Source organism: Equus przewalskii, chromosome 5 (genome assembly GCF_037783145.1).
Source record: "Equus przewalskii isolate Varuska chromosome 5, EquPr2, whole genome shotgun sequence".
Taxonomy (NCBI): Eukaryota; Metazoa; Chordata; class Mammalia; order Perissodactyla; family Equidae; genus Equus; species Equus przewalskii.
Window position 1 is genome coordinate 9,576,428 of NC_091835.1, and position 19,558 is coordinate 9,595,985.

General features: G+C 39.3%; 1 long non-coding RNA gene across 1 annotated transcript in view; it reads left to right on the top strand.

The window, feature by feature from the left end:
- Positions 1 to 18,835, top strand: part of LOC139083241 (uncharacterized) — a 38,447-nt gene extending 19,612 nt beyond the window's left edge. Inside the window, exons 2-4 of the long non-coding RNA XR_011539798.1 lie at positions 2,566 to 2,741; positions 3,452 to 3,531; positions 15,840 to 18,835. This is a non-coding gene — a long non-coding RNA (uncharacterized lncRNA). The remainder of the gene's footprint in view (positions 1 to 2,565; positions 2,742 to 3,451; positions 3,532 to 15,839) is intronic.
- Positions 18,836 to 19,558: the final 723 nt, after the last annotated feature.

Consider the following 19,558-nt stretch of genomic DNA (forward strand, 5'->3'; position numbering starts at 1 on the left):
CTTCCTACCAGGATTCAAGGGCTAGAATGTATAGCATGTCCAAGAAAGAAAGAAGTCGTTGGGAAGTTTGATAGCATTATCTAAAGTAGGACCCCATATCTTTTTCATGAGAGAACACAGTTTTTTTTTTTTTTTTTTAAAGATTTTTTTTATTTTTTCCTTTTTCTCCCCAAAGCCCCCCTGGTACATAGTTGTATACTCTTCGTTGTGGGTCCTTCTAGTTGTGGTATGTGGGACGCTGCCTCAGCGTGGTTTGATGAGCAGTGTCATGTCCGCGCCCAGGATTCGAACCAACGAAACACTGGGCTGCCTGCAGCGGAGCGCCGAACTTAACCACTCGGCCACGGGGCCAGGCCCGAGAGAACACAGTTTTTAATTCCTAAATGAGAGGGTTTTTTTTTTTTTCCATGCAAGGATAATAAAAGATTTAGTGAGTTTGCAAAGAAAAATCAAGGTCACACAAACCGTCTCTAGAAACGGGTCCTGAATGAGTTAGGATAATCAACTGCAAATTTGCTAGAATGTAGACCAGTCTCACACAATAAAAATCTATTACTACATCAAAGGTCTCCAGAAAAAAATAAATTCAACAAGCTAGGAAGACCAGTAGTCATGAGAATTGTGGGCACTTCAGAGTTTAACCGAGAAGAAAGTCCAACGTAAATACTGAGCTGTTGAGGTGAAATGTTATTTTTCAAACTCACACATTTGCAACCACAAAAAGTCATCATTGTGCAAGCATTGGATGTAATGTCTTTGTAATGCTCAGAAAACGAACAGTTTTCTGTTTTGTGCATGGAAAGTGGGCACACACACACACACACACACTCGTCTTCCTTTCTCTTCATACAAAGTCAGGTCTTCTAGTAATCATGCTGCGTGCTATTCACAGAGCAAACGCCTGTCCTATTGTCCTTGCATGCTGAGTTGGTCCAGATTCTCCTGAGAGCAGTGGTCGTGTGACGATGCTGTGTGCTGAAAAGCTGGACTGCGCAGAATACAAGAGAGACTGCCTGGCTGACCCACAGCTTTGCATTTTAAGGCCATGAATCCACAACTCTGCATTAGGAGTCACAGAATTGTGGATAGCAAATCACCACCGCGGCCACGTAATTCTTGGGGAGGCCTAAAATTGTGCTGCCATGGCACTGGTGCCATATGTTTCTTCCTGCTCCGCTGCCTTGGAATGTAGAGCGAGTTCAAGGGTAATCGTTTCTTTAATCAAACTGCAGCCGTAATGACTAATCAGAGGCAAAATGAAACCCACAAATATGAAAGTCTCTACATATGTATTTTTAAAGTCAAAATAAATAACGGAAAGTTAAAAAAATGTAAATTAATTTTGTCCATGTTGCAAAAGCAGACATTCTTGTTTTATGGAGAGCTAGCTTGTGTCTTTGGAGCACCTTATCTGACCTGGCATATATGTTTCTGACCACTTTTGTTCTTTGTAAATGTTGTCACTTTGTTGCATGGATTTTGAGGTTGGGGAGGACTTAAAAATCACGCCTCAACCTTTGCCCAAATGTGTGAGTTTGGATAAATTGCATAATCTCTTGAAGCCCCAAAGTTTTTCCGTTTGCAAAATGGGAAAAATAAGAATAGCAGTCTCCCTGGGGCTGGCTCAGTGGCCTAGCAGTTAAGTTAATGCACTCTGCTTCAGTGGCCCGGGGTTCGCCGGTTCAGATCCTGGGCATGGACCTACACATGACTCATCAAGCCATGCTTTGGTAGCATCCCACATACAAAATAGAGGAAGATTGGCACCAATGCTAGCTTAGGGACAATCTTCCTCAAGTAAAACAAAAAGAAAAAAGAAAAAAAGAAATAAAAAAAGAATAGCAATCTCCTGGAGTTGTGAGGACCAAATAAGATAATGCCTAGCATGTAGCATAGATTGAGCGACACATTGATATTGTTATATCCATTAATATTATAAAATGTATCCCAGTTGGTAATGAGTGACAGCTGGCTTGAAAATGCTTTAAATGATTATAAAAGAGAGTAACCAGTTGTGGATCCTTTTATAACTATGACGTCAATCAATTTTGACCAACTAATCATGAGATGAGAATCCACCTAATTCTAGAATGTTCTTCCTCCACCAGACTGCAAGCATCATGGTCTTCATTGTCTTCTAAACTCCCAAGGTCTAGTATGGTGAGCACAAGTCAGTGCTCAGTAGAAATATATAGATTCATCTATTTTTATTCTCTTGGGCATTTTTCTTTGGGATAGAAATATATCTTCCTCCCTAATTTAGAAGGGCTTTCCAAATACCAGGCAATTTAACCCCTTTCACTGCCATATTGTTTGAATGAGTCCTCACTTTTTTCTTGCCTTTTATAATGTTTAGAAAATCCTTCCCCAGCTGAATATCAACTAAATATGCCTTTACAGCTTCTTCTAGTTTTGTTTTAATTTTTACATTCTCGTTTTTATCTTTCTGGATTTATCTGTTTTTTTTTTTTTGTTTAAAGTTTGGCACCTGGGCTAACAACTATTGCCAATCTTCCTTTTTTTTTTCTGCTGTATCTCCTCAAACCCCCCACCCCCCGTACATAGTTGTATATCTTAGTTGAGGTTCTTCTAGCTGTGGGATGTGGGCCGCCACCTCAACGTGGCCTGATGAGCAGTGCCATGTCCAGGTCCAGGATCTGAACCCTGGGCCGCCGCAGCGGAGTGTGTGAACTTAACCACTCGGCCATGGAGCCAGCCCCTGGGATTTATCTTGATATCAGGTGAGAAATCGAACTTGATTTTTTTTCTTATTTTCCTGGCAAAATTTACTGGTTAATGCATTGTTTGTTCTTTTGGTTTGTGATGCTTCCTTAATTATACACATGGCTGTTAGTCTCTCTTAAGAAATATGTGTTTTTATATATGTATGTATTTATGTGTATATATGTATTTATGTGTATACATGTATTTGTATGTATATATGTCTACATATATATGAATATATATGTATGTGAATATTCATGTGCATTTTCTTGAAGTAACCAGTTTTATTTTTGTCAAAGTATTAATAAACATACAAAAGGGAATACAAAGGAAAATGTCTTCTTCAACTCTCCAATGCCAGTCTTCCACCCAAGAAAGAAATATCACCATTAACACTTTATTTACAGAATTTCTCCTAACCGAACAGGTATTTGTGTGTGCGTGTGAGTGCACGTGTCTGTGTACACTGTATATCTTTTTTATTTACACAAATGGAAAACTCCTATCTGTACTATTTGACGTCTTACTTTTTTTTCCTTTACCACATAACTCGAAGGTTTTTTCAACAAAAACTCTGTCTCATTGTTTGTATATTATCCCATTATGTGGATATTTCAAAATTTAATTAACCAGTTCCCTTTTTTTGGTTGTGTTTATTTTGAGGAAGATTAGCCCTGAGCTAATCTTTGAGGATCTGCCACCAATCCTCCTCTTTTTGCTGAGGAAGACTGGCCCTGAGCTAACCTCCACGCCCATCTTCCTCTACGTTGTATGTGGGACGCCCGCCGCAGCATGGATTGCCAAGCGGTACGTAGGTCTGCACGCAGGATCCAAACCAGCAAACCCCGGGCCACCGAAGCGGAACCTGTGAACTTGACCACTGGGCCACTGGGCTGGCCCCTTAACCAGTTCCCTTTTAATGGTCATTTATTTTCTTGTCTTTTGCTGTTATAGACTATATTTCTGGTATTTTTATTTTTAATGCTTCATTTGTTTATTTCTTTTACATTTCTCATGGTTTAGCTTGTACTACTTTTATTTCATTTTTTTGTGTTGATTTTCTTCTATGAGTTTATAATTTTGATTTCTTAATTTATCATCTTTAAATATTATTTATTGTCTATATCAGATGAGAAAACTGATATTTACAATTCTTCCCATCTTTCTTCCTTCCCTTCCATAACCTAATTTGTACTGTTTATATGATTATTCTTAGCTTCTCTAGAGGTTATTTTGTACTTTAAAGTATTATACATAAGCCTGTGCTTTATCTCCTTTAAATTGCATCTTTTGACCCCAACTCTGAAAGAAGAGGGGATTAGCATGTTTACACTATTTTCCTGCCTCCTTCTTTCTTTATCTCTCAATTTTGTTAGGTACAGTATTTCCACATTGCCTTGGTTTATAACATTTGTATTCTTTGCTCACAGTTATATAGTCTTAATTCTATATTTAGACTTATTCAATGCTCAGAATCAGTCTTTTCACTGTGGTTTCTTCATTTGTATCTTAAGCGGCTGGGGTTCATCTTCAAGTCATTGTTTTGCCCAAGCAGGTACGATATTACCTGAATTTGGAATATATGAGGATGTATACCTTTGGCCTTTCTCATCTCATGGTACTTTGGCCAAGTATAAAATTGTTGTATCACACTCACCTTCTCTCAGAACTTTGTAGACACTATCTTCTACCATTGAGTATGGCTCTAGGAAAATTTGAGGTCGAACTGACATGTTTTGCTCTCATGGTCAATTTGATGTTCTTGACGTGATGCCCACAAAAATATGGTAACTTATCCAGGGCAAGTCTGCACTGATCATTCACCATTATTCATCCCTGGAATGTGATCCTTTAATCTATAGATTTTGGTCCTCTTTCATTTCAGGAATATTTTCTTCTCTCAGATCTTTGAAAAAAACTTATTACAGTTTCAGATTTTCTAATCTCTTGAAATACCAATTATGTGTATGTTGGATCTTTGCCTGTTTTCCAAATTTGTCATTTTCTGTCTAATTCTATTTTAAGAATCTCCATTTTCTTTCCATTTCATTTTGGAAATCATTTTTCTTATTTCCTCATTGACTGTCCTCTATGTCCTTATTCTCTTTAGCAGGATTCTTTGAAAGTTTGAAGGAATTTACTTGAAAAACTTTTTGAGCTCTCTTTTGTTTTTAGTAGTCACTGCATTTTGGTGTCTATTTTTGAGTACTGTGTAAATCTGTGAAAGGGAAATACACCTGAAATGTTTGCTTCTGCTGTTTTCTCCATTCAGGGCTTATTCTTTTATAAGTACCTCTGCTTGCCATGTAACTATGACATCTGTTAAATTTCAGCAAAAAGTCTTAAGTATCTATTTCATGAAAACTGGTCAAGTGAGGCCAGTGATTTCTTTCTCTGTACCCCAGAATATAGAAAAGCTCTGTTCATTTAATATTAATGAAAGGAGCAGTACATTCTCTCTATCCTAAGTGACTAAACATTGATTAAAAATGCCCAATTCAACAGTGCATGTTCTCATGTACTCTTCAATAGATAACAGGAAACGAGGTCAGTCTTCTCTTGCTGTTGCTTTTGTGTGTCATTAATAGAACTCATAAAGGCTCAATCTCTTCGAAAGAAGCTATAGTTATTGTCTCTTGTCCTTGTGCATACTATCAACTGAAAGAAAATCTGCAAAGTTTTCTTGGAAATAATTGGTTGTTTCCTTTTCTGGACTCTTACAAATGAACATTCTCGAAGAATGCTTAAGTTCATTTAAAAGGCAGATTTCATAAGTAGATTTTGATTTAAAAATAATAATTGGACCATTTTGAGCCTAAGTTTTTTTGTTATTAGAGTAACAGAACCAATCAACAAATTATTACTGAATGACCACTTTGTAGAATAGTTTGTATCGTGCAGCATGACTAAAACTGTTGCTTTCCGGAACGTATTGTCTCTATCCCTGAAAGGGGTCAGCAGCTTATTTTGAACAATTGATTGGCTGTGTGGTTGACTTGATTTAGTCAATAAGACAACAGAAAAGTCAAGCAATGACATCTGAATGAATGTGACATACAAAGGCACACAAAATCTCCCCTGGACTGTAGCTAGGTTGTGCTATTCCTTGGATAGCTCACTTTTTGTTTGGACTAATTTTAGAACTAGCCTTTTGTCCTTACTTCTTCCACCTCTCCCTTCTTTTCTTCCTCCCTTGCTTTCGTCTGGGCTGCCGTATAATTCTAGGTTGTGTTGTTATGATGTCTTTGCATCAGGGAAATACATAAATAAATACTATAGTTCTGTATGACTGATGAGTTAATCCTGCTAGCTGAAAAAACAGTAATGGTGTGTTTTTTATTTAATGAGGTCATGATCTTTATCTGGCCTCTCTCTACTGAACTTCATGCCTGTCAGGTGTATTTTATCAAGTTATTTTCAACGAGGAGCCAGCGGTCAGGTGGCCATATAACTCACTGGGCTGTTGAATATATTCTGGCTTGAGTTTGGCTGAAATCTGTGGGTGTGGGCTCATACTGCCAAATTCTGGAGATGATTGTGTCGAATATTGCACTCTGGTCAGTTTTAAGGTCTTTCTTGAGACTCAAGCTTTGGCCCAGTGTTCCCAGGGTTAGAGCAGGGTGGCTGATGGAATCAATCCTCAGGGACACTCTGTGAATGGCTCAGTTGTATTGAGCACCAGGAATGTCTTGGAATATACAAAAAACTCCAATTTGGCTGCTGCCAGTGGAAAGACTCCTCTGGGGTTCAGGATAAGACCTGTCTTAATAAAACCAAAATTTTCAACATGACCAAATCATGTAAATGGCCTGTATATGGCCTCCCCAAATTGAGTCTATATTTGCATTCCTTCTGATCCATTTTGAAAAAGGTACTTATTATATGGATACAAACGAAATCCGAACCATAAATATAGATAGGAGTGGGACGGAAACCAAGCAAGAGTAGAAGGTTATAGAAGCTGGTCTTTTATTCATCTGTCTTTCTCTTGCTCTATCCTTTATTTATCCTTTCATTCTCCTTCTTTCTTCCATCAAGTACCCTTTTTTAATGTCTATTTCCAATAAATTGATAAACTAGTAAAAGTTACTTACAACAGACTATGAATTCAAACTGATGTATAATTGCTCTCCTTTTACACTATAAAAGAAATTTTGAAATCAGCAAATAACATTTATTTGTGTTATAGGAAAGGGGTCTCCTTCACACCTCCAGGAATCACTCGACTTTGACAGGTCTGCTTCTGACCACATGTGTGGTCGATCCTGCAGAGAAAGTATCCTCTCCCGCCACTAGATGTATAAAACACATCATTTCAGCAAACATTTGTTGCATGTTCATTATATAGCAGGTACTATAAACAAGCGTTTTGCGTAGATATTTCATTTAATCTTAGCAACTGTATGAGATATAGGGACTCTTATTATCCTCACTTAACAGATAAAGAAATGGAGACACAGAGAGCTTAAGTAACTTGTGCAAAGTCACCCAGCTAGTGAGTAGTAGAGGTGAGATGGAACCCAGGGAGTTTAATAGGAGAGCCCATCTTCTTAACTGCCACCATTCCTCTCTCACCACAAACCCACCACATATTAACAATGGCCCCTAACCACTTCCGAGGAAGGAAGATGGACATTTGGGAAGAATGTAGAGTAGAGAGTACTCCATGATTATCTAATCTAGCCCTTTTATGTTATACATGAAGCAGAAGAAGGCCAGGGGTGCTCATTTATCTGCTCAAGGCCACCCAGCCTTCATGGGTGACTAGAATCTGTTTCTGGGAGTCTCTCTCCACTATAAGAGTTATAGGGGTGAAGGCTTATTAAAGATTCATGCTTCATAGATAAATTTCCCTGCAGCCCTTTATTTAATTTGGCCTAGTGCATCTAGGGAATTGCCTAATGTCACTGTAAACATAGAAGGCTCAGGACTTCAATTATGGGAAAGAAGGAAATCGTTATTGCTGAGAAATTGGAAGAACTGAGGCCCAAATTGCACAGTGACACCTCAAAGTCTCCAACTTCTATATTTCAACTGAATTTGGGACATTCTTTAAAAGCAAAGGCATCCTTGATGAAGATGCAGATTTCCTGGGTTGAGTCCTAGAAGCGGTTAATATCCCAGATGCCAGAATATAGCCACCAGCGTGAATACTACAGTTGAGCGGAGCCCAGAGTCCTGCCTTTTCTCTGAGATCTCTCGTGTTGCAGAGATGTGGGCATCTTTTTTTTTCTCTCCTCCCCAAAGGCTCTCATGATGGGCATTTTTAATTAGGACACTTCTGATGCACAAACAGGATCTACTTCTGACAGCTTCCTTCTCAACATGTTTTACCTCTCATCCCTCCATCTTACTTGTCAGTCTCCTTTTTCCTCTGTGACTGTGTTTGAAATGCTGTCCCACACATCCTTCCATTGCAGAGAGGAAATTTGACACCTGGGGAGGCAATATTTCCTCTCACTCTCTAACTGTGCGGAGGGCATGCTGGCTATTTCTCAAAATAGCACAGTCAGCAGTCTTGAGAACATTAGTGCTTTGTAGAGGAAACCAAGGAATTTTTTTTCTGATGAAATGCAAATTGTACATTCTCTGTCTCCCATCGGTGAGAACATCTTTTTGCCTTGAATAGTTACACAAGCACCTTCAAATCAATTAAGGGGCTGCGATGACACTGCTTTGACATCCCATTAGCCCTTGCCTTTCGTTATGTGTCTATTAGAAGCAGAAATAAAAGTGATTTTGCCAGTCAGAGGTGGAGTTTCAAATATCCTGATGTTCCAAGTCAGATAAAGAATTGTGACTTTCGGTGCTTGGTTTGCTCCATGGGTATCTTAACAGCTAACATTAGGTTAAATTTTGAGTTCTGTGAGGGCAGGAACGATATCTTAGTCATGACTGTGACACCATGGTGCCCAGGGCTGTGTCTAGCTCATAGTGGAATCAGTTGTTTATTCGTGTGTATACCAAATATTTAATGAGTGGTTATGATGTGCAGGCCCTGTGCTAGATGCTCTTTTAACTGAGAAAGACTATGGGGTTTATCTAAGCTAATTCTTCACCATGGAGCCATTTATTCAGCAAAAAATTATGAAGCACTTACTCTGTGCCAGACACTGCAGGGGCAGAAATTAAGAAGACATGGTTTCTGGTTTCAAGGGGAGTCTAGTCTAGTGGAAGAAACTGAATTCCAGAAATATCCAGTGTCACGCCTAAAGTTATACACATCATTAGTACAGAGAGAGGTCCTAGGCTGGCATCTCCTTACTCAAATCCTTACTGCTCATTTGAGGCTTAGCGTTATAGAAACATGACACTAGAGAGCCATCCCGCTCATCTGGGATTCAAACTCTTCAACAACTGCTGGAATCCATATTTGTCAAATTGAATATTCATGGTGTATTGGGCAAGGAGTGGTTCAATTTATGCTTATAAACATTTATCAGATGAATTGCTCTTAATTTTCTGCTTACTAAAGAGAATTGGACCTATTTAGTTAAGTATAGTGGAGATCTTAAATAATGGCAGAATCAGATGGTTTATGTGGTGTTAATTTGAGAGCTGTGGAAAGGTCCTCTGAGTCTAAAAAAAAATCTCCTTATCACTATACCAGTGTGCCTAAAATTCTAACACCGATGGTGTGCTGTGGTTGTCAGCTTGAGGAAGACGGAGCTGAAGGTAAATCTTAATGTAGGGGGAGTTGAGAAAGGGTAGACACAGTCCACATGTAGAACATAATGGACACTCAAAAATTGTTCTCTAAGTGATTGAGTGTTTTAAGTATGAGTCAAGGTACAATCAAAGAACTACAGAGGCACAAAAGAGGAGGGAATTCTTACTAGAAATGGAGGAAGGCTGTAAAAAATTGACACTTTGAACACTGGTGAATGGGTTGAGGTTTTTTTGTTTGTTTTTTGTTTTATTTTGCTGAGGACGATTAGCCCTGAGATAACATCTGTGCCAGTCTTCCTCTATTTTCTATATTGGTCTCTGCCATAGCATGGCTGAAGAGTGGTGTGGGTCCGTGCCCAGGATCCGAACCCACGAACCCGTGCTGCTGAAGTGGAGTCTGCTGAACCTAACCACTACGCCACAGGGCCAGCCCCCTGGGTTGAGTTTTAATAAGAAGAAATTAACGGGGGGAGAGCATTCTAAAGAGAAGAAATCTCACAAGGCTAAGGTGAACTGGTATAAAAGCAAGTTGTAATTTACCTAAAGAGGTGGTTCTCAAAGTGTGGTTCCCACAATCTTTTAGGGGGCCTGTGAGGTCAAAACTCTTTTCGTGATAATACTAAAATATTATTTGCCTTTTTCGCTTTCATTCTCTCAGGGGCATACAGTTGAGTTTTCTGGAGCCTACATGATGTGTGATATTTCAAGAGATTGGATGCAAAAGCAGATATGAGAAAATACAGTTTTTTAAGTAACGTATGTTATTTATATTAACATATAACCGATTTATTATTATTTTAAAATTAATTAGTTAATGCTTAAATATTAAAAAATTGCTGTTTAATTTCTAATATCGTAAATACTGATAGATATAACCCATTCAACCACTAACTCTGAGGAGGATGTGTTGGCTGTTTCTCAAAATAGCACAGTGAAGGGTGTTGAGAACATAGTGTTTTGTGAGGAGAAGCAAGAATTTGGGGGATCTCAATAGTTCTTACATGTATAAAAGCATCCTGAGACCAAACATTTGAGAATTACTAATCTAGTCTGAGCACAGGGTAAGATGTGTGGTGTGGAGGACGTAAACCTGGAAAGATAGGCGGGCATCTTGAATGCCGTTAGCAGACTGTTGATGTTATTTTGTAAGGAAAGAGGAGCTATTGGAAGTTTGTGTGGAAGAGATCGGGACAGCCAGAGTTGTGCTTTGCAGGATGATTCTGCCATAGCATGAAAGATGGATTGGAGGAGGGGGAGAAGTAAACACCAAAAATACGAGATAAGCAATTCTGACACTGTCCAGATGAGAAAGGACGTAGACCTGACCAGGAGCATGGCAATGGGAATGTAACGAAGGGAAGAGAACTATTCAAGGTCTCAGTGGACTTGAATATGAGGCCCAAGGAGGGGTCAAAGATGACTCTAAATTTTCTTTCTATATCAGCAAAATTGTCAAACACATTATTTGAGATCTTAAGTGCAAAGCCCTGGGCTAGGTGCTTTTTTTGTTTAGTCTTATATTTCAAAGAATGAATGAAGATGTGGTGTGTGTGTGTGTGTGTGTGTATATATATGAAAAGAAATACTACTCAGCCATAAAAAAGATGAAACCGTGCCATTTGAAACAATATGGATGGACCTTGAGGATATTATGCTAGGTGCTATTGTTAAAATGCAGGGCTGCCTGATTTAAAATCTGGGCTCCAATGGTCCCTAGCTGTGTCCGGCAAGTCACCTCTTCATGCTTAACTGTCCTCTTCTGTTACGTGGTGCTAATGTTGGTACCTCCTTTCTAAAGTTGATGTGAAATGAATTATCACTAATCAAGTGCTTGCAAAGGTGCCTGGCTCAAGGTAAGCCCTTCATAAATGTTTGTTAAGGAAAAGATGGGGTGTAGGAGAGAGGAGGAGGCAGACACTGAGCATGAGAAGGGCCCTGCCTGAGCGTGGAAGACCGGGAAGGTAAGGAACATTTACTGAGTTGTGTCATTAAAAGTGGGTGGGGTCCCGTGAACCCAATGTCCCGTTCCCACACTTATGTATACCTGAGAGAGGATGAGTTTGGTTGGAGAGATTGGCTATTAGAAATCTTAGGTAAGTTTTTCAGGAAAAGTTTGCTTTTGTTGGTTTAAATTTTTGCTGACAATGTAGCCAGGTGCTTTAATTAACCCAGGACTTCAAAGAGGAAAGGTGAGTGATGATCTGTGGGTTGGGGTTGTGTGGGGAGACCGTGGGGAGTAAAGGGAGTGTAGACAGTACTGACTTGTGGCTTAAATAAAGTGGCTTTATGTTCTATTTTTAAATGCACGTGAATTTTGCATTTTATCCTGTAAAATATATGGGTTTATTTTGGGATATAAAAATGTTTTAAATTACTAACCACTGAGGAAAACAATGCTTCAGAAAGAGGCTTCGTGTTTGTTGAGTACCCCCAGCACACAGCCGCACACCCCCAGCGGTACTCTGATTTGAACAGCACTGATTTAACCCAATTATACAGGCCCAGTAGGGAAAAAAACATTCAACTCTATGTATGGGTTAGTTCTTTGCAGGAGAAACAATGAATCATAAAGATTAATTACGTCTTTTCTTGGGAGTTTAATAAATAATATCAGTTTACAGGAAGGATGAAAATTTGATATATGTAATTAATGCTGAGTGAAAAATGCTACAGTCAAAGGTTTGTACAAAATGCTGTCTTTTAAAATATATGGAGGGAGTGCTTTTATTTTAAAATTCATGAAGACTTGAGTTTAAGCTAAGCAACATTTTGTACAAAGGTAACTGAAGACCACCCCCATACAGTCATCACCCCACAAAAGAAAAAGGATAAAGAAATTCTACAAATAAATTAGCTTTTTGAATAGTGTCAAGTCCCAGGAAAGGAAATTCAACTTGGATTTTAATTATCAATAAGTTTTCAAAAATTTGCTTTAATGAGCTCCTGCTCAAACAAAGGGGAAAATGCACGAATATATAACAGATCAGGTGGTCACCATCTGGTTCATGAGGTTAATCTTGGCACCCCAAATGGTGTGCTTCCTGAGAGGATGGGCTATACAGTAAGAAACGTCGCCCATCAATTATTCTCAGAAAATGTGTTTAACATGAATCTAATCAAGCTTTTAATCCTATTTCTAGTTTTCAGGATATACGGGAGCTGGAGGAACAGGTTAAATGACACCATAAGGAAACAAACAGACATATCCAGAGCATAGAACATTCTATAAGACTGTTGAATGGGTTCTTTAAGACCTCAGTGCAAAAAAAATTATTTTAAGGTGTGTGTGTGTGTGCATATGTACATGTGTTAGAAAGTGTCTCCAGAATCTTGATTAGATACTGGTTAACAAAAATAAAAGAGCTTAAATGTCATTTGCGGAAACTTGAATATGGTCTAGATATTGGAGGAGAGTAGGACATTATTGCTAGTTTTTTTAGGCTGGCTAATGATATTGCAGTTACATATGACGCCTACTTTATTTTTAGGAGATGTGTGCTGAAATATTTAAGCAACAAAGCATCACGACATCAACCGCTGACTTTCAAATGATTTAGCAATAAAACTAGAGAGATAAAGAAATGAGAGAGAGAAAGAGAATAAGAGAGAGAGCTTGCAAAAAATGGCAAAAATATTAACGATCGAATTTAGATCATGCTTATCTGGTTGTTTATGGTAGAATTTTCAAGTTTTCTGTAGTTTGGATTTTTTCATAGCTAAGAGTTGGTAAAATGTTGTTACCGTAGAGAAAACTTGGTGACCTGTGTATTCATTCATCCAAGCATTCGCAGCCTATAATTTGCACACCCATCACATGGTAAGCACTGCATTCAATGTTGGGGGAGCTAATGGTGACAACCCCAAATGGGACCTCTTTGCTCTCATGGAATTTCAATTTGGGTGAGAACACTATTAAGCAGTGAGACATACAATGTCTAATAAATGAATAATCATGTTTTGCAACATGTTACAAAGAAAAACAAGAGTAAAGTGTCATGAGAAAGAGCAACAGAGGGGACACAGTTTGGGCGAGGGTGGGGTAAGTGACAGGAAAGGCCTTTCCGGGGAAGGAGTTTCTTTCAAAAAGGCTCCTTAATGGCCGACCCAGTGGTCCAGTGTTTCAGTCCCTGCCCTCTGCTTTGGCAGCCCAGGGTTAGCCTATTCAGATCCCGGGTGCGGGCCTAGCACCACTCATCAAGTCATGCCGTGGTGGCCTCCCACAGAGAAGAACTGGAATGACTTACAACTAGGATATACGACTATGTACCGGGGCTTTAAGAAAATAAAAATAAAACAGGCTCCTTAGCAGCCTCTCTAACCCCAGGCTCCTCTGTTTTCACACTGTTCCTGGCAGCATTTCACTCCCTATGCATTAATCTTGGCATCTTAAGTAGATGGTGGACAAATCGAGGGCTTTATTCGTCTCCACGTTCCTCAAAGCCTCACGTGACACAGGGGTTCAATGTTTATGAAAAAACGAATATTTGTGCAGTTCTTCCTATCTTTGACATTTCTTTCCCATGTATGACCCCAGTTGATGTGAACTTCGCAGCCCTGTGATGGTTATTTTCATGTGTCCACTAGGCTAGGTTATCGAGCCCAGTTGTTTGATCAAACACTAGTCTAGATGCTGCTGTGAAGGTATTTGTGGATGTGAGTAATTTATAATCAGTTGACTTTAAGTGAAGCAGATTACTCTCCATAATCTGGGTGGGTCTCATCCAATCAGTGGAAGGCCTCAAGAGCAAATTGGACTGAGGATTTCTGAAGAAGTAATTCTGCCTTAAGACTGCAACGTAGAAACCCTTCCTGAGTTTCCAGTCTGTGGCCCTGAGCAATTTCAACTCAAGACTGCAATGTCAACTCTTACTTGAATTTTCAGACTGCTGGCCTGCCCCATGGATTTCAGACATGCCAATTCCCCCAGTTGTGTGAGCCAATTCCTTAAACTAAATCTCTTCCTCTCTCTTTCTCTTACTCCTTATCCTACTAGTTTTGTTTTGCTGGAGAACCCTGACAAATACAAGCCCTGAGAGATGAGAAGGACTGTTACTAGTGCCACTTTACAGATGGCTAAAAAGAGGCACAGAGAGGTTAGGCCATGAACCCAAGGCTCCATGCTGAGTTTGTAAAACCAGAAGGGAGCAAAGTCTCTGGCCTCCTAACTCAGAGCTTTTAAAATGGAAGCAGTTGCTTGACAAAATATCCATTCAGTAGCCAGGAACTCAGATGTCTGGAAGTGACATTTTAACAACATCTCCTCTCTCTGGCACTGTGTTGGGGCTGGACGCTAAGCCAAGTGACACTCAAGGGCCTCAGAGATCCCCACACATATTTAACAACCACTATTTCAATGGGTGTGCTTCTGAGGATATATAAGCCTTCAACTGAACAAAATAGTCACCTCACTGTAAATGTGTACAGGACAGCAAGCCATCAGTGAGCTAAAAGATTTTTATCCTTTGTAGTCAATAATGAAAGCCTGGAAAGGATTTCTCATGAGATATTCCACTTTTGATGGATTTCCTTTGTTTACAATGAGCCCAGGACTTAAATATTGCAGCCTATCCTTGCTATGCCAAAGTAACTGAACCACAATATGTGAAACAATAACTTGGGTATTTGAAGTACGCTGGCCCGGACCTTGACTCTATTCACACTGGATGTAAAATTAAACAAGAAACAATTACAGCCAGGTGACTCCCTTTATCGGGGGTTTTGGAATCTCACAGGCACAGGAGGGCATTTTCTCCACCAAGCCCTGGGGTGGGAAAGCCCACTGTTGGTGGTTTGGGGAAAGACTTGATGGTCTACTTATCAAGATTAGTTTCTCTTTGCTGCCTGGGCTGAGCTGTCCCCACCTGCCAAGGGTAAAGTTAGACCCCACAACCCAGGGGTAGATATAGGGGTAACTACATTACTTCTTTGCTCATATATCAAAAAATCACAGGCTTCTGAAATTCTGTGTAGAGGCTGCTATCTACCAGGGAGATGGGGGGCCATGAATAACAAAGCTTATACGGTCTTGGACAAGCTCCTGTAGAATCTATGCCTCATTTTGCTCATCTGTGAAATGGAATAACCCTTCCGCCACAGAATTGTTAAGAGGATTAAAGGACACAATATTAATCAGTGGCATTTACTGAATACCAAGCTTGGGCCAGCACTGGGCCCATCATTTGATGTTCAGTATCTTGCTTAAACGTCTCAGCAATTCCACGCACGGAGGTGTGGTTTTTGGTCCTATTTTAAAGATGAGGAAATGGCGCTTGGTGAGTTAAGCACCTCACCTGTGGTCACTTAGTGAGTTACCAGAGGACAGAGCCCGACACTCCATCAAGGACTCAGGAGAAGCTTGCCAGCCACTGGGTGCTCAGGACACCTTGGTTTTCTCCCCCTTGTCGTTGGTCTTGGTCTTCACCCTCTTTCTCTTCTGCTCCTTTTAGGCTGTCTTAAGCGGAATTCCAACCAGATGTAGCGGAAGGGGTCCAGAGTTTCTGCTCCAGCGAACAGGCTCTCCATGATGTTGGGCTAACAGCAGTTGAGGATCTTTCCACGCCAGAAATGGGGGGAGGGTATGTCTAATGCAAAGAGAAATAAAGTTCTGTAAGTTCTGTAAGTGCCACTCTTATTCTATGTTCCTTAGAAATTATAATCTGCTGGAGGTAAGGGAACAAGTCTGTTAGCGTGCAGTAGACTCCTCGGTTTTATGTTAAACACATGATTTCTGATGAGGAAGTTACAGTTTCCTCTGATGATAATCTTCCCTGTTCATTGCTTGTCTCATTGTCAAACTCAGCTTGGAGGGCTTTGTGAATTCTCCTGAAAAGCTTTCTTTCCAGGCAGAAAGAAAGTTTGAGGTCAGAAGAAGGACACGGTGCAGAGAATGTAAAAGCTCATGGGATTTGTTGAGCGATGAGACCCTCTCTAGCTCATAAAAAAATAGAAAGCTCTTTCTTGCTGTCAAACTGAAAATTTACCTAGACAAGTAGAAAACAAACATAGGGAAAATTATTCCGAAAGCATTTGTGCTTTCAGGCTTTCCATTCCTTTGAAAAAACATTCTCCATCAGCAAGGGTAGGAGAAGATGAATTCTGCAGCAAATGGGGTAGGAAGAAAGGGGCCACCCAGCATCTATAGGAGAAGATTGGACCAGAGGGTAAACTGAAGGCATGAGGCATTGCTGTTGTCCTTGTTAAACCCACTGTGTGGAAGAGGTGGTGCTGATGCTTCCAGCAATGAACAGTGAGGGACTACCTAGCCAGCAGTAAGCCCTACTCTGTGTCTAGACATCACATATGCGGAGGAACAGTCTCCCAAGGACATGGCTGGCTAATTACCTGGAGCCTGGATGGAGAGAGAAGATTATATTACATGCTCCGGGATGTTCCATTAAGCTGAGTCCTGGTTCAGGGCCAATATTTTTGTTCAGTGATGCTTGTTGCCTTCGACTTCTCCCTGGCAGAGTTTATCTCCCTGAAGAAACATGGGGATAACTCTAAAAAGCAGTCCATAGACTATTTATCAAAAGCCTGGAGCATTTTTCTGTCTCCAGATAGAGGCATCTTCTGGAAAAAGGAGCACTGGACTGAGAGGCATTTGTGCTGTACTCTAGGATGACCTGGCACTGCCGTTGAGCAGGTGTTTGACTTAGGGCAAATTGGTTGTACTCGCAAAAACACCATTTTCCAACCTATAAATTGAGAGAAAATGCAGATTTTCTTCAAATTAAAACCAACTAGAAAACCCACTATGTTTAACAGATAAATTCAGAGCGGCTCTTGATTGATGGGACCAAGGACACATTGCTTACTTTACTCTGCTCCTTCCCCCATCCCTTCAAGTGGCTTCACCCTTATTTAGGTGCCCAGAGTCCTCAAAAAAGTCTTCCATGCTCATCCTCCTAGAGATCACATAGCAGAAATGTCAGACTTTTATTACTGTGGTTTTAGACTTGTGTGAAGTCTCCTACATTTTCAGTAGGAGAATGACCCTGAAGGTGATTTTTACAAAGAGAATAGAAACATACAAGAAGATGTCTGTGTTCTGCAATGTGAGGCTTAAAAAAAAAAATTCAGTTCCTCCCTATTGTTTGGAAATCTGTATTGATTTTGTTCAAATTAAACTATATTGATACTATGTCATTGTGTGGGTCATGGTTGTATATTGCTGTTGGTTAAAAAAATTCACCGTGTTGGTAAGTTTCAAAAGGGAGAGTGGGTGAGGACAAAAGCTTGTCTGGTAGATGTTTTGTCCTGACTAAGAGAAGGAAAGGAACACTGGGAAAATAATAAAAAAGCCGAGGTTTGTGGAAGGAGTTCTTGAGTTAAGGCTTTCACTAAACCAAAATGTCAGGTGAAAAACCAGGAAGCCGAGAGATGGACACATTTGAACTATTAGTTTTTTTGTTTAAAGAATGTGTCTAAGTTATGAGTAGATTTTTATAGAATCCTAAAATATTGAAATTTTAAAGCTAGACGGGATCACAATGATTTTCTCCCAAGAGTGGCTTTGGGTTTTGAGAGAGAAGCTTTTCCTTTTTCTTTTAACGAGTGTTCATATATAAGCAAAAGATTTTGATCTTTTGACAGTCACTTAGGGAATATGCTTCTTTGGAACATACATGAGGTTGTGGAATGACTGGCAAAGCCTTTCTGGGAAAAATAATGTTATAGTACACTGGGGTAAACTGAAAAATCAAAGTAATTACCCTAAATTTATCAAGATAATTTCATTAATACTGATCACTATCAAAAATTGTTTTTGAGATCACTAGAGCAGTCCTCAGTTGAACTGGAATTACTTATGGACTTTAGTGATGGTATTTTTATTTGAAAAACAAAATACAATCAATTAAGCCACATCTGGGGAAAAAGCTCACATTTTAGGAATTATTTTAACATAAACTTCTTTATGTTACATATAGCCTCACTGTCAATTACTAGACATAATTACATATTTTCTTGGGTAATTTCTTGGTAATTAAAGTGTCATTGAAGCATAAGATGCTTTGTTAATAAAAAACTTAAAAAAAAACCTCACATGAGTTTATCATATTTTGTTGAAATGTGATTCAATGTTTATTATCATAATTTCTGATTGTTATTACATAACCTTGAATGGTATTAATGCACAAATCATGAGCGTAAGCCAAATAATAGCTCACTAAGTAAAAAATACATCGCATGAGGTGGTGCAATAGCAATCAAAATTGTGATGATAAACATTACACCATGTTTCAACAAAGAAAGAACAAAAACACTCTTAAAATATTTTTTCTCTTGATTTTGAAAGAATCCATGACACTAATTATAAGAGAATTACTGAAGAGCACAAAAACCCCCAAATACTGCACTATTTCCAAACATTGTATACTGAATAGCGTAAACATACAAAACTGTAAATAGAACTTTTATGAATAAAGAGACTTCTTAAATGAGACTTTTTGAGTCAATTTTTCACATCTGGTGTATTACGAAAACACAACACACTGTTTTCTGTTTTGAACCTAATAATATTAACTCAGCCTTAGCTGGGCAAGGATGTTTACTTGTAACTTTAGAAGGAGGAGATGGATTTAAATTGATTCATTCTTTCATTTCCCATCCTTCTTGTGACCAGTAGAGATGTGAAAAGAGCATGAATGAGTCAATGTGTTCTTCTTGGTGCCAGATTTGTAGATATTTCCTGTGAGGAGAGGGAGAAACTCAGGAAGTCTCATAGTAACACAGGAAAGTTAATTGGGATGCTCAAGGAGCCTGAACCTAAGAAGATGGGATATAAAATAGATACGTTACATAGAAAAATTAGAAGTTGGTGCAATAGTGTGCTAGGGCTGGCTCTTTGAGTAGATTTTGCAAGAGTAGATTTTGTGCATCTCTTTCCAAGTCTACTTTCAGTGACCTCCCTCATGTTGGAAGCTTGAAATCAGCCAAGATAGGAATAGTTATACCATTGAAATTGGCAAACACTATCAATCAGAGTATTTTTTTCAGAGTCAGTTTTCCAGTATACTGCTGATGGGCAGAAAAATGGATCACGCATTTAAAAGTCACATCAATCAAAATAGAGACCACTATAGAAGTCAATTAGATGATGTCAAGTAGAGACAAGGATTTACATTCATTCACCCTGTTAAAAATGACCCCTGGTCTGATCCAGAAG